Source organism: Vidua chalybeata, chromosome 2 (assembly GCF_026979565.1).
Source record: "Vidua chalybeata isolate OUT-0048 chromosome 2, bVidCha1 merged haplotype, whole genome shotgun sequence".
NCBI lineage: Eukaryota > Metazoa > Chordata > Aves > Passeriformes > Viduidae > Vidua > Vidua chalybeata.
The window spans coordinates 24,320,093-24,333,685 of record NC_071531.1 but is presented as its reverse complement, the minus strand read 5'-3'; the positions used below and the strand labels follow the sequence as shown (position 1 = coordinate 24,333,685).

Here is a 13,593-nt window from a genome sequence, read left to right as displayed (position 1 = left end):
TGAGTTATTAATCTCTTGTTTCTGAGTAGGAAGAATTTGCTTTTCAGATACTTTTCCATTAAATTTATTAAATACCTTTGAAATGTGGCTTCCTTTCTTTTAGATTGGAAGTTGCCCACACCTTCAGGAAAATAGTAGTGGTAGAAAGGTCAAGCAACTTTCTTATCCATGCCTCCATACAGACTCAAGGTGCCTGTGCTGAGACTTCTCTGCTTCAGGGAGTTTGCCCAGCTCTGCTTTGCTGGGAAGATCTGATAAGGCTAAAGGTTGGACTGACAAGGCTGCAGGCAATGAAGACCAGCAAGAACATTCCAGCTGTCTCCCAAGCATGGCTGGAGCCTGCAAATGTTACTGCTGTAACACAGCCTTGTGCATCAGATCGATGGTCAAAAGGGGAGAAGCATTGGTGGAATATCAAAAGCAGCTTTAGTATAACTTTGCTATCTGATCTCATCGAGGTTTCTGTGGAGGACTTGTGCCTTGTTTCATTAAAATGCTTTTCTGCACTGAAATTTTTTCTCCTGGCATTAAATGTCTCTCTTTCTTTGGGACATGGCAATACCTACTGCATGAGGAAAACAAAAGGTCCCACAAGCATGTGGAGAAAGTTCTTGGCTAGCAACGCAGAAAAGAAAAACATTCTTCACTTACTCACTCATTTGCAAAAGACAGACTATTCCTGAGAACTCCCAAACCTCTGTTATCTTTGTGACTGATCCTTGGTGAACAGCCGGCAGCAAAATGAACTTTCCAGAGTGGCTGGATATCAAATAATTGTGGGTTGCCTGGACTAGAGAACAGCATCATTACCACTTATCTTGTTATGAAAAAATGACTTAGCATATTTGTCATTCTTTACTTGATAGATGTAAACACTAGGGGTATGTAGGGACATAACATCATTTTCTTCCATTTCTCAAAAATAGCAAAGCTAAAAGCTGTCTCTGTAAGTGCCGTGCTTTCAAAAATAAAAAAATAAAAAAAAACCAAACAAACAAAAACAAACTGGAGAAAGGTTTCTGGGACTTGGTTTTCTAATTTAATAATGGGAAGAATGGTTCCTTCCATTCTTCCTGTTTTTTTGCGTCTCTAACTTGGCGGGTAGATAGAAAGCAATTTAAGAAACAGGGAGTTGAGTTACATCCAAGTAAAAAAAAAAAAACAAAAAAAGAAGCTATTGAACTGAAAGAAACTGAACTTCAGTGATGAATTAATATTACCTGACTTACTTGATGATGGCAACAGCTCTTGCCTTTACAGATGGGTGTATCTATTCCTTGAATTTACAGATGAGCTTGAATTGATGAATTCAAAGCTGTGGAATCACTTCTTTCATCTTCCTGTTATACACACTCACTCCCCTAATTCCCTAGCTCTAGCCTCCTTAGTTAGAGCTGCAGGTGTCCTACAGGCTTCTCTGCAGGTGCACCCATGCTAGCAGGCAGCAGTAGAAACTAGTGCTTCTGATTTTCCTGTGTGCAGAGGGAGATTCGAGTGAGCTGAGCTGGAAGCCGCCGTCTCTGGCTGGTGCCCATGTACTACTTTCAAGCGGTGTGCCCATAGGGCTTTTTTATAAAATATGGTCTGAGACTCACACATGAAACTGTGGTAAAAAAGAAAGGGGACTGAAAAATGACAGTTACAAACATTTGGCTCCTTAATCAGCCCAAATCAGGAAGAAGAGGCCAGAGTAGCTTGTCCATAGACTGAGCTTTGGTATTACACATCTGGAGTTCTGTCACTTGTGTCAGCCCATGAAGGGAAAAGATTCATTGGTGTTAATCCTATCACCTGTGTGCGGAAAGACTATAACAACAAAGCAGATAATTTAGAGTATTCAATTGCTATTAGCAACATAAAGATGAGGCAGTTATAACAGCAGGACTAAATTGGAGAAAAAAAATGTTTGACTTGCAGGAAACAGAATTAATAAACCTAAAATCTCAAGGAGCACATTAAAAAAAAAAAAAGACAGCTACTCTGAATCTTCTGACTGCACTAAAAATAGTTACATAAAGTAACTTCTGTGCTGCTGCTTTTTCTTGAGCAGAAGTATGCAAACTAGCTTTAAACTTATCTCTTATCTCTATACTTGTTGCAATTGGAATTTTCCAGAGGAATTTGTCTAGCAGTTGTTTTTAACTAATGTTCATTAAAAGCATGATGAAGCCCCATCAGGGAAAATAAATAACAGTGCTGTGACACTAGAAACCCAGTTGTCATCATTAGTGATGAAAAAAAAGATAACTGTCTGCCCTGGCCAGTAGTGTTTTGGTGGTCTCAGTAAAATCTAAGATTGAGGATAATAAGTTGGACCAAATTCTGTGAACATGAGTACTCTGTCATATTCCTTCAAATTACAAAAAGCCTTGATAAGTTATTCAGCTGTCTACAGTATCCGATTTTAGAAGCACTTGCTGTGTATCTAGAAAATACAATATCTGGGAAAAGGAATTGCCTCTCATCCAGCTGGAAACTAAGAGTGAAAGGCTGGAGTCCTTAGACCTTTAAGATGAAAAGCTTTCATTCTATACAGAGGAGGACATGGTTTAATGGTGAACATGGTGACATAGTGATAGTGCTAGGTTGGCAGTAGGACTTGATGATCTTAAAAGGTTTTTTTTCAACCTTAACAGTTCGAAGTTTTTTCTTACTTAAACTACTAAAGGTAGTCAGAGAGAACACAGTTAGCCAGGGAGAAAGATGAAATTGGGTTCTCTGCACATTTCATGCTACCCGTGCAGCTGGTTTCTTCCAGGCTGAGAAAGGAAAATGCCTGAAGAAAGGGGGAGGAAATTCTACAGGATATTTGGTAAAGATTTCCTTTTCTTGTTTTTCTCATGGAAGAAAGTGACCTGAACTTGTAAGGATAAAAAATAAATTCTCTGTGAAGCCTCATACAAATCAACTTGTCATAAAAAGCCTGCTCTTCTGCATGCAACACTCTTATACGTTCCAATGGAACAACTTAATATAATTAGTTCCATCCAATCTGCACAAGTCCATCACCAATGTACTGCTTTTGCAATACCAGAAGCAAAATTGAGCATGACTGAACTATTTACCTGCAATGTCATGTTGCTATACAAATAGCGACTGGCTTCAGACTACAACATCACGCTGCCCTTTGAGTCCAGGTTAGTCTGTGCAGGGTGGCTGCACTTTTGGGCCTCTTTGGAAAGGCAATGAAAGGACACTGTGGGTGGTAGAGAAAATAGAAAGTAGGAGCAAGAAGTGGAAATCTATTATATGCCCACAAAGCTAAAAGGGAAAGAATAAACAAAGCACTATTATTCCTTCTGTTGCTGCTTTTTTATAATTCATTTTCTCACTGTTTTTTTTTTTTTACTAGATTTCTTTCATCTTCCTGTCTCCTGATCTTTCTTTACCAAAAACCCACCACGTTGAGATGCACTCAGGCTTAAAAATTATTAAAAGGACCACACTGTATTTATCCTCCCAAGTGTTCCTTTGTGCAGAGGCACTTCCCTGCTTCCCTGCTGACTGAGGTGCTGAGCCAGGTAGCAAGCACACAGTGCACTTCACTTCAGCAAGCATGCTCCCTCCTACACTTGAACCTGGATCCGTGTGAAGTGCAGAGCAGGGGTGTCACATCTCTTAGGGAACCCCTATGTCCCTGTGCCCTGGCACCAGGCAAAGCATCCTCAGCAGAGGAAGTGGCAGATGCTGATCGCTGCTAGCAGCAGCCTTCCCCCGTGGGCTCGCCCCAAGGATGGATTTGAGAAGGCAGAAGATTCCTCTGTCATGGGCATGTGGTTGCAATGAAACACAGCTAAGCTGTGCCCTGCAGGGTCATGATAAACAAAAGCCTCAGAGCCATAGATAAGTGCCTGGGGGTTTAACATGCTCAGAGGCAAAGCCTTGAGCCCACGTCACCATGCACAAGCCAGCAGTGCTTTCTAAATGACAAAAGGCTATGGACACCTGGAAGACCAGGTGTGCTGCTGAAACATCTCAGAAGGGTCTGTTTGACACTCATTGCTGACTGTGCAACCAGGGAAGAGACAGAGACATCTCCAGAGGAGAGCCAGGTCCTGCTGTGCCTGTCTAGATACCCATCCACCATGCCACAGGCTCAGCTGTGCCTGGCAGGCACCTCCTCCCCCACAGCCAGCCGAGACCTACTGCGGAGCCTGTCCAGCTAATGCAGGGTGAAGGGAAGCCAAGCCCTTCCGAACCCTGACTGCTCTGAAGCATCTCACATTGCACATTTACTCTCCTCAATACATGGACCATTATGAAGGAGAAAAGCTTGCATTAATGAGTTGATCAAATCAACAATTTACATCAACAAGTAGGCAAGAAGATTTACAGATAGAGTTTATCTTTTCCTGACAATGTAGAGAAATTCTTGGATTAGCAGCTAGCAAAAGGAGTGATGGATATGTACCATGCATTCAGAAGCATGACAAGAAATGCAAGGAGGTAGAAATGCATGCCTGATAAAGTGTCAATTTACTTGAGAAGATGCATTTTACTGTCTTAAGTGTGAAATAACTTTCTAAAATTGAGTTTCCAGAAAATCCTACTATTATTTCATCATCACTGAATTTATAGTACTTCAGGGAAGGCTTCTGTTTCTTAGGATACCTCCCAGAAGAACCTGGCATTGGAATGCTTGACTCAGTAAATGTTTAACTTTGGTAGTATAACCTTCTTTCCAGCAAAACTGTGACCTCTGGTTATTTTTGCAAAAGAAGACATAATTTGGAGTTATTTATCTGCACAGTATTTTTTAATTAGCTGAAAGAACCCCAATTTCTTTCCCTAAAAGAAGACTTTGAAAGTAAATTTTGTGAGTCTTTAGAACATAACTAAAGAAATTCACAGAAGGGATTATTTTTCCATGTAGGTTGAATGACATGCGTCATACAAGATAATACAGATAGGCCAAACTTCCAGTTTAATTAATCCACCAACTTTGTCCAAGGCAAGATAACCTTTCAGAAAATACCTTCTCTATACAAAAAATAGGACCTGAGCCAAAAGGTGGACACTTCTGAATAGGTTTTTAATAGCCAGTAAAGCCAAAACTGATTTACTGTGTGCTTCTTCATGAGTTCAGACAATGGTGTGTATGTTTCAATATATGCTGAAATAACCACTTTCAAAGATGAGAATACTAAGTTGCCTGATAGTCTTATCAGAAAGAGATCATCAAACAAACTCTTGATTTGGAAGATTTTAAACTCAAAAGAAGAAACAGCCCTAAAAGCAATTGTATCCAGGGATGAACTTTACAATATAATACTTGCAAGTGAATGGTAACCACAATTTTATCCTTTCAGGCCAAGAACAGCTGCACTTTCTAAGTACACTTGTGAGTGTTTCTTTGCATTATTTCATCCCTAACACCCCAGTTAGGTAACATACAATCTCCTCTTTCTATTCATCCTTCATAAACTTAATTAAAAAGTCTGACTGGGGAGAATTGTTTGTAAACAATTGTAAACAATTCTCTTGTCAGTGGAATGACCTTTTTTTTTCTAGGTATCAAGTGTCACAGTTTGTTTCTCTCTTCACCCTGTGAAGCCTGTATTAGGAAACAACAAAATAAACAATAGAAAGAAAAGAAAAAAGCCACCAAGCTCCAGACCAGCTGAACTTAAAGGACTTAACATAATCTCTAAGCTAATTGAAACAGTGTGGTAGCCTTTCTGATAAGTCTTGTATAATATTACAGGCTTCTTGGAATACAATGCACTCTGTCCCAAAATTGCCCAGAATTTCAAATTAATCCACATCCATATAAAGAAAAGATGCTGCATTATGGACCAATCCTAATTTGTATTAGTAGCCCTTAACAGACCTACATTCAACCTTTTAATAAAGTCAGAATTTTGAAGAAAATGCAATAAAAATAAACTGCCTTTGTGATGGTACTTTTAATGATAACCTGCGCTGGATGGGGAGATCTGTTGCTACCACTGCAGAATGCAAGTATACAAGAGTCTCTGTATGACCCCAATAAGGGGAAAAACCCCTTTTGTTTGTGAACAGGGATTAAATTCCCACTGTCCACCTCTGCAAATTTGACAATGATCATCACAGCTAGCTGAAATGCACTTAGATTTAAGAACTGGGATTTTGCCACTCTGTAGAGTGAAATTGCATTGACTGATGAAATTTTAACCTTAGAAATGTCAAGTCTTGCTGCCCACAGGAATATTGCATTGGCCCTACTCCACATGCCAAGTAAGACAATAAAGATAACATCACAGTAATATCATACTTGTGGAAATAGGCCAAGTGACTTACGATACACATTTGAATTTCCTCCTTTCCTTTCACAGAAGAATTATTACTAAATGTAAAAACATAAGAGACCTAAGTGAAAATAAGGAGGATTGCTGGTTAAATAATTTTAAATCACCACGATTATCTTAAGAGAAGGAAAAAGCAAGACCATTAACTGGAATTCATTAAACTGTAAGAAGTAGACACACCAATCTCAAGTTACTATTTTCAGCCTAGTATGCATAATAGGACAAGAGGGCAAAGGTAGAAATTAAAGAAAAACAAATTCCAGCCATCAGGAAGCATTTTTTCACATGAGAATCATAAATGTTGGAACACTCTATCAAGTAAGGTTAATGAGGCTAACAGCTAGCAGCCAAGGAACATCAAATTAGATGGCATCATGGGTGGATGACAAAAAAAAAAGGAAACAATTTTGCAATTATCCCGAAGGCAAAAATGCTTCTGATGCTCTTTGCCTGCCAAAATACATAAAGGGCCACACTTTCCTTTCAGCTATATCTGCAAAATCCAAAAACCATCCCTAGGGGAATTGACAACATCAGTGACAGGATAACCTAGTCTGTGTGTTTTATGGAAGGTATGCAAGAAATGAGAAAGGAAATATTATTTTTCCTTAATTGGCTAAGATTTAAAAATGATATTAATTTATATATATATAGTACCTATATAATAACATAATGAAACTAGTAAACTTGTAACATTAAGCTCTTTCATCTACCTTACAAAGGTAAAACAAAAGCTCAGAGACTGATTTTAAAGGTAGATCAATGTGGTTAAATCAATCTGTATTTATTTTAACAGTAATCAACTACTGGAAAAATCTAATAGGGGATGTGGTCCGCTCTTTGGCACTTAAAATCACAGAAATTACAGACTGGATGTTTCTCCAAAACTGGCACTGTAATTCAAACATGAATTAAACTCAGGAAATTGTCACAGCCTACATTGTAAATATCAGTCTTGCTTTATATATTCCATGTATTTTTTTTTACACCAATATGCCACATGAATCAAGTTTTCTCTATCAAACTGAGCCTGTACTTTTAGCTGATGATAGGCAAGGACTACAGATGAGAGATGAAAGACTTACAGTTAGTGCTGTAGGTCTCACACAAGTGTAATGTGGGGGCGTGGTGTCATAGGACACTCTCTGCTGGCATAACTTCACTTCATACATAACTTCATTGGTTGATAACAAATGTAGGTGACCAGTCTGATGACATATTCTGATTCACTTTTCCAAGACCCTATTTTCAACTTCTGGTTCTTAGAAATTAAAGCTTGAACCTCCTTAAAGGAGGGAATACGTTTATCAGCACAGACAGAGAGATAGGACATACATAGGACATACAGCTACAAAACCAGGAAAACCAAAAAACCAAAACATGATGTTAAGTCACTCATTATTACCTGAGGGAGGCTTGAAAAGCAGAACTTCAGTAACGATTAACATGAAATCTCACTGTCAGCACACACTGGAAGAATTTCTATTAATTGTTACCCTGAAAACTAAATCCAATCAATCCTATTGTATTCTGTTGCATCCCGCAGCAACTAACAGAAAAGGTCAAATGCTTAGAGCCTGACCCAAAGTGTGCTAAAATCCACTGATTTAAAAGGGGTTTCTACAAACATGTTGCGCTTTAAAACCTGATTGAAAACTTTAGACCATTTGATGGCACACACTAAAATTGGAATTTTCTGTTGAAGACATCATGCTGTTCTGCTTAAAAGCTGGTGGCACAAAATGGCTCTCATAACATTGTAGTTAATTATTAAAAAACAGTGGAGCCAGGGAAGTATTGTGTTTTTCAGCTTTAATTATTTAGACTTAAAGCAACTGGTCACATGTCCTTAATAACTAGACAGAATCCATGCAACAATATACTGAGATCCCACACCACTAATTCTTTAAAATCATGCTCAATATACTGTTTGGAAATGTGACCTCTTGGGGCGTGTTTAATGCAGCACAGTAATACACCACAGAGATTTAAAAAATCAGTTTCAAGTGAGCTGCCTTGGGTTCTGTGTATGGCCTGAATAGCAAAAGTCGCAGTGCATTTGTAAAATCTCCTAGAGGACTTCACTGAGAAAGTTCTTGCTGCAGAAACACACAGCTTGCTGAAAGTAACTCATATTAGCAACGTGGCTAGCTCAGTAACTTGTAGTGGTGGGAATGCCACTCTGATACATTTCTTGCCCTGTTATTTTCCAAGCTAGAGATGCTGCAGTTAATATAATGCAACAGTGGCAGAAATGTGTGTACTGAATGCTAAGGAGGAGAAAATGGTTAACCTGCTTATACACCAACAGGGAGAATGAGTTCCCTCTCCCCTGGGCTGGGCCAGGCAACACACACCTTCTGCATGATGCAGACTGGGGCATGACTCACAAATTAGCAGATTTGAGGATAACACCAAGTTGGGTGGGAGTGTTGATCTGCTGGAGGGTAGGAAAGTCCTGCAGAGGGACCTGGACATGCTGGATCAATGGGCTGAGCCCAACAAGGGCTGGGTCCTGCACTTTGGTCACAACAACCCCAGACAGAGCTACAGACGGGGGGCAGAGTGGAAAGCAGCCCAGTGGAAAAGGACCTGGGGGTGATGGTCAACAGCCCGATGAACACAACCTGCTGTGTCCCCACATGGCCAAGAAGGCCAGTGGCAGCCTGGCCTGTCCCAGCAATAGTGTGGCCAGCAGGACCAGGACAGTGATTGTACCCCTGTACTCAGCACTGGTGAGGCCACACCTTGAGTCTTGTGCCCAGTTCTGGGCTCCTCAATTCAGGAAGAACTTTGAGGTGGTGGAGTGTGTCCAGAGAAGGGCAACAAGGCTGGTGAATGTGCTGGAGCACAAGTCCTATAAGGAGCAGCTGAGGGAGCTGGGGTTGTTTAGCCTGGAGAAGACTCAGCAAGGATCTTACCATTCTCTACAACCACCTGAAAGGAGGCTGTAGCCAGGCGGGGGTTGACCTTTTCTCCTAGGCAACCAGTGACAGGACAAGAGGACACAGTCTTACACTAGGCCAGGGGAGGATTAGGTTGGACATTAGAAAGAAACTTCACAGAAAGGTTGCTGATACATTGGAATGGGCTGCCTAGGGAGGTGGTGGAGTCACTGTCCCTGGAGGTGTTTAAGAAAAGACTGGCGTGGCACTGAGTGCCATGGTCTGGTTGACAAGGTGGTGCTTGGTCATAGGTTGGACTCGATGATCTCAGAGGTCTTTTCCAACCTCACTGAATCTGTAATTAACCTACACCATGACTGCAGTAAGACCAACACCACAGGAAGGGACAGATGGCAATTCCTGGCTTGCTCATGCTCCCTAATTAGTCAGCCATGGATCTCACCTTGGGGTTATGTTTTCATAGAATGGCTTGGGTTGTAAGGGACCTTAAAGATCATCTAGTTCCAACATCCCTGCCATGAGCAGAGACACCTTCCACTGGACCAAGTTTCTCAAAGCCCCATTCAACCTGGTTGAATTCAACCAGCCCCCTCAACAAGAGCTGACTTCTAGGAATAGAACTTCAAAAACTGTTCTGGTCAACCTAATTCAAGTGCCTCATCACCATCACAGTAAAGGATTTCTTCCTAATATCTAATCTATACCTAACCTTTTTCAGTTTAAAGCCATTCTCCTTTGTCCTATCACTACACATCCTAGTAAAGTCTGTCTTCATCTTTTAGGCCTCCTTGAGGTACTGGAAGGCTGACAGTTTTTAAGAGAGTCTGTGCAGCTCTGCTGTTGTGCAGGCTTATGGACAGTCTGACACTCATGCTTGAAGGAAAGCTACAGGAGTTCACAGCAAACCCCATTTCCAGGTCTCTCACAGCCTTGGTCACAAGCTCTGTGCTGCAGCTGGGCTCCTCAGAGAGCTGCTCCCTTCTTCTGTTTGTGAAATGCTGGAGCTTCCCCTTGCCCCTGCTCTCCAAGTCTTCTGGTATTTGTCTTGCTGCTTTTGGACATGAGGAGATTTTGGGAACAGATCATCAGATCAAAAGGTCAGAAGTCTTTCCTGCTTGTGCTCTGGAGCACAGTTTTTGTGTTCATTGCTCATTTGAAAGATGCTGGGACAGCTGACACTACTAACAGGACTCTCTGCAAAGGCTACCCAGACTATCTAAAATTACCTAAAATTTGGTTGTGAAGTGCCAGAAAAGAAGGAAATTTCTTGAAGTTATGGCAAAACTGATTTAGTCTTTTACTCAAGAGGGAAAAAAAAGGCAAGCAATAACCTTGCACTTTTATTTTAATTCACGATTTTCCCATGTCCTTTCTTAGGAAAACTATCCACTTTTGACAGTAGACAAACATAGATGTAAGAAGATACCGTAGGATTTCTGAGATTAAACAGCAAGATTTCTGCAGCTGAAACAACTTCAGATCAATCTGACCACAAAAAGACAAGAATGGTCCAAGGCCTGACTTCTTAGCTACTGAGGAATAGGACTTTCCTCAAAGGAAAGACTAAATTTATATTTACAGAAATGCTGCAAACATTGGAGGATCTTTGGAGGACAGTCAAATAATTTTAGGATGGTCCCTCTGTTAAATAAAAAAAGTCCTGTTTTTTCTTTATGTACATAAATGGGTTTGTAGAGCTTCTGCACAGTCGGATGGGGTTGCCCACTACCTGCATGCAGCACTGTAATCTCTCCACGGACTGTGTCTGCAGAGTAAATAGTGAAACTACTTGGCAAGTGCATTTTTATATCCCTTTTTTTTCTGAGGAGGATGAGCTTTAATCTCCCCAAATAAATTATGCTACTCTATGAAGTTATGTGTCCTTGTCTTAATGGAACATTCTTTTTAGAGCCTAATGAAAGATCAGTAGCCTCAAGTCTAAGAACATGTGTCCAGGGCAGATCTCAGTCTCCCCTCATTTATAACACATGATGACTGTACTTCAGTTCCTCTCTCCTTGTTTACACTTGTTACTGACTTTATTGAAGACAGTGAATGATACATGACTAACATGGAAATCATGTTGAATGAAAATTAAATACCTTGAAGAAGTAGTAAAAATTACATCATCCCTAATTTCTGATGATATAGTTCTACTGCAGCTGACAAGCCTCACTGGATCTAGCTCATGGAAACTGGATTCTATACACAAAGAGCTCCCAACATACCAGTATGATGTTTCTGTTGCCTGTGATTTGCTCATAGTAACTGCTGTATGTCTTTCCTTGGAAAAAGAACAGACCAGTTGCTTCAAAGCATGAAGCAGCACAGGATCATGCAAGCATGTTGCTGTAGGGCTCACAGGATTCCTTACTCAGACAAATTCAAGAATACAGTCCCAGTCTTCAAAGTGATTTATGACACAGCCTCAAGCTATCTTACTAATCACCCATCTACCCACTTGTGACTATGTGATACTGTGTCCCTAAGGGACAATATGAACCTCAAGAAAGAGATTAGAGTTGCAAAAGCAGAGGCAACATTTTCTTGAAGAATGGCTACTATATTATCCCCTTGAAGACACAAAAACAATTATTATGAGCAAGTAACAACAAGGAGAGTTTAAAGTTTCCCCTCTTACACAGAAACATGAGAATAGTGTTGGGCAGAACATGCATTGGATGGATGGTATAAGATGTTTGGCTCTCAATTTGATGGCATAAATTCATAAAAGAAAATAAATGTTAATGAGAAAAAATACGTTTTCCCTGGATTTTTCCCAGTCCCTCAACCATATAAGTTTATTTAAATAATAATTTCTTAAAAGGGATTCAGGTATAGATGGTTTGATGTGTAAAAACAGTACCATATTTCACTCTTTTTGAGTCTAATTAAATCTGTTTACTCAAAAGAAAGGGGTACTGATCCTTTTAGTCCTTAGATCACTGAAGGGATGGAGTCTCACAAAGTTCTCTCCTTATTCTCTAAGACCAAGGTAAAAGCTAAACAGGTGATCTTATAGTAGACTTTTTTTTTTTTTTTTTTTTTTTTTTTTTTTTAAGTCAGTATTAATAGCCTAATAGCTAAGGCAGCAAGGCTGTGATTCACAAAGAAATAAAAACCTCTTGCCGTAGGAAAGAAGTGGAATAGAAAAGTAGACTGGAAGCTGGCATTGTATGACTGACAACTGGTAAACCCCAGTTCACATCAAATGAGGACAATTAAAACCCTTTCCTTCTACTACTCGCCTGTTCTTGACTGCATTCTAAAACCACAAGGTAAAACAGCACATTTTTGCCATGCCCCTCACTTATTCCCTGGAAAAGCTCTCTGGAGAGGGGGGGAGATGAAGAAGATGCGCTGCAGTGTTGACTCCAGCACAGATTTAAGGTGCAGCTGGGATGTTCAACATAAGCCACCAGAAAACATGTATGTAGCCAATTGCTAAATATTCTAGTCACTTTCCTTTTGTTGTTACTTTTCCTAACACTTAGGCATGACACAGAGGATGAGTAAATACTTTTTTGATACCTCTACTTTTGCAATTTGACTTGTGACCTGTTGCCAGTCACACCTTCTTATAAGCTTATTTTTGTCCTTTATTTTGCTTATATGAAGCAAAATATCAACAGATAGGGCATGAAAATGCCATGAATTATCAGATAAAGCTTAAAACAAAACTATCAGAAAGGATTTGGGTCTTCCTTGGCACAAATTTCCTATTCAAATAGACGACAGTGCTGCTCAGTTCTTTTATTCCATCCTTACTCTGGTAAAACTCCCCAATACAATGATGCATGTGAGAAATGAGAGTGGGCCCTGATTTCCAGTCAGTCGATGTCAGTCTGAGGCACACATGCTCCATGTTTATCATAATGTATTAAGGAGCCCTGTGCCCCACAGCTTGACCATCTGTACCATTTAGCTGTCAGAATGGCCTCATGAATGCCTGCAGTTGGGCTAGGAAGCTTTCACTTGCCTTGCTTGTGAAGACAGTTTTGGCTGTGGTGAAGGAGTCAGCATAATGTAAGGAACAGAGGCAGTCTCTAAGGGGCCATCCTGTTTTGGAAACTAAGGAGGCTGTTACTGTTATGGACATGGACAGACTGTGCCAACTGACCACAAGGCAGAGAATACACCTGGGACTCTGCGGTTTATTGTAAGGGACACAGCCAGAGAGGAAGCAGCCCCTATGCCTAAGTGAGTTAAGAGATAACAGATGTGCTGGCTACCTCGTGGGCACCTACTGAGGACAGAAGATTTGGACAACTTCACACTGACTTCTCCACATCTATTCTTACCACAAACCTGCAAAGCACCTGGTGGAGATTAGCCTCAGCCCACACTGCAAGAAAAATGCTTACATTTCCCCATTCACATCCTTCTTCCAGCCAGTGTCA

General features: G+C 40.4%; 1 protein-coding gene across 1 annotated transcript in view; it reads right to left on the bottom strand.

Moving 5' to 3' along the window:
• COL4A2 (collagen type IV alpha 2 chain) overlaps positions 1–13,593 on the bottom strand; it is a 140,430-nt gene that overhangs the window by 118,088 nt on the left and 8,749 nt on the right. The gene's annotated exons all lie outside the window — the stretch shown is intronic.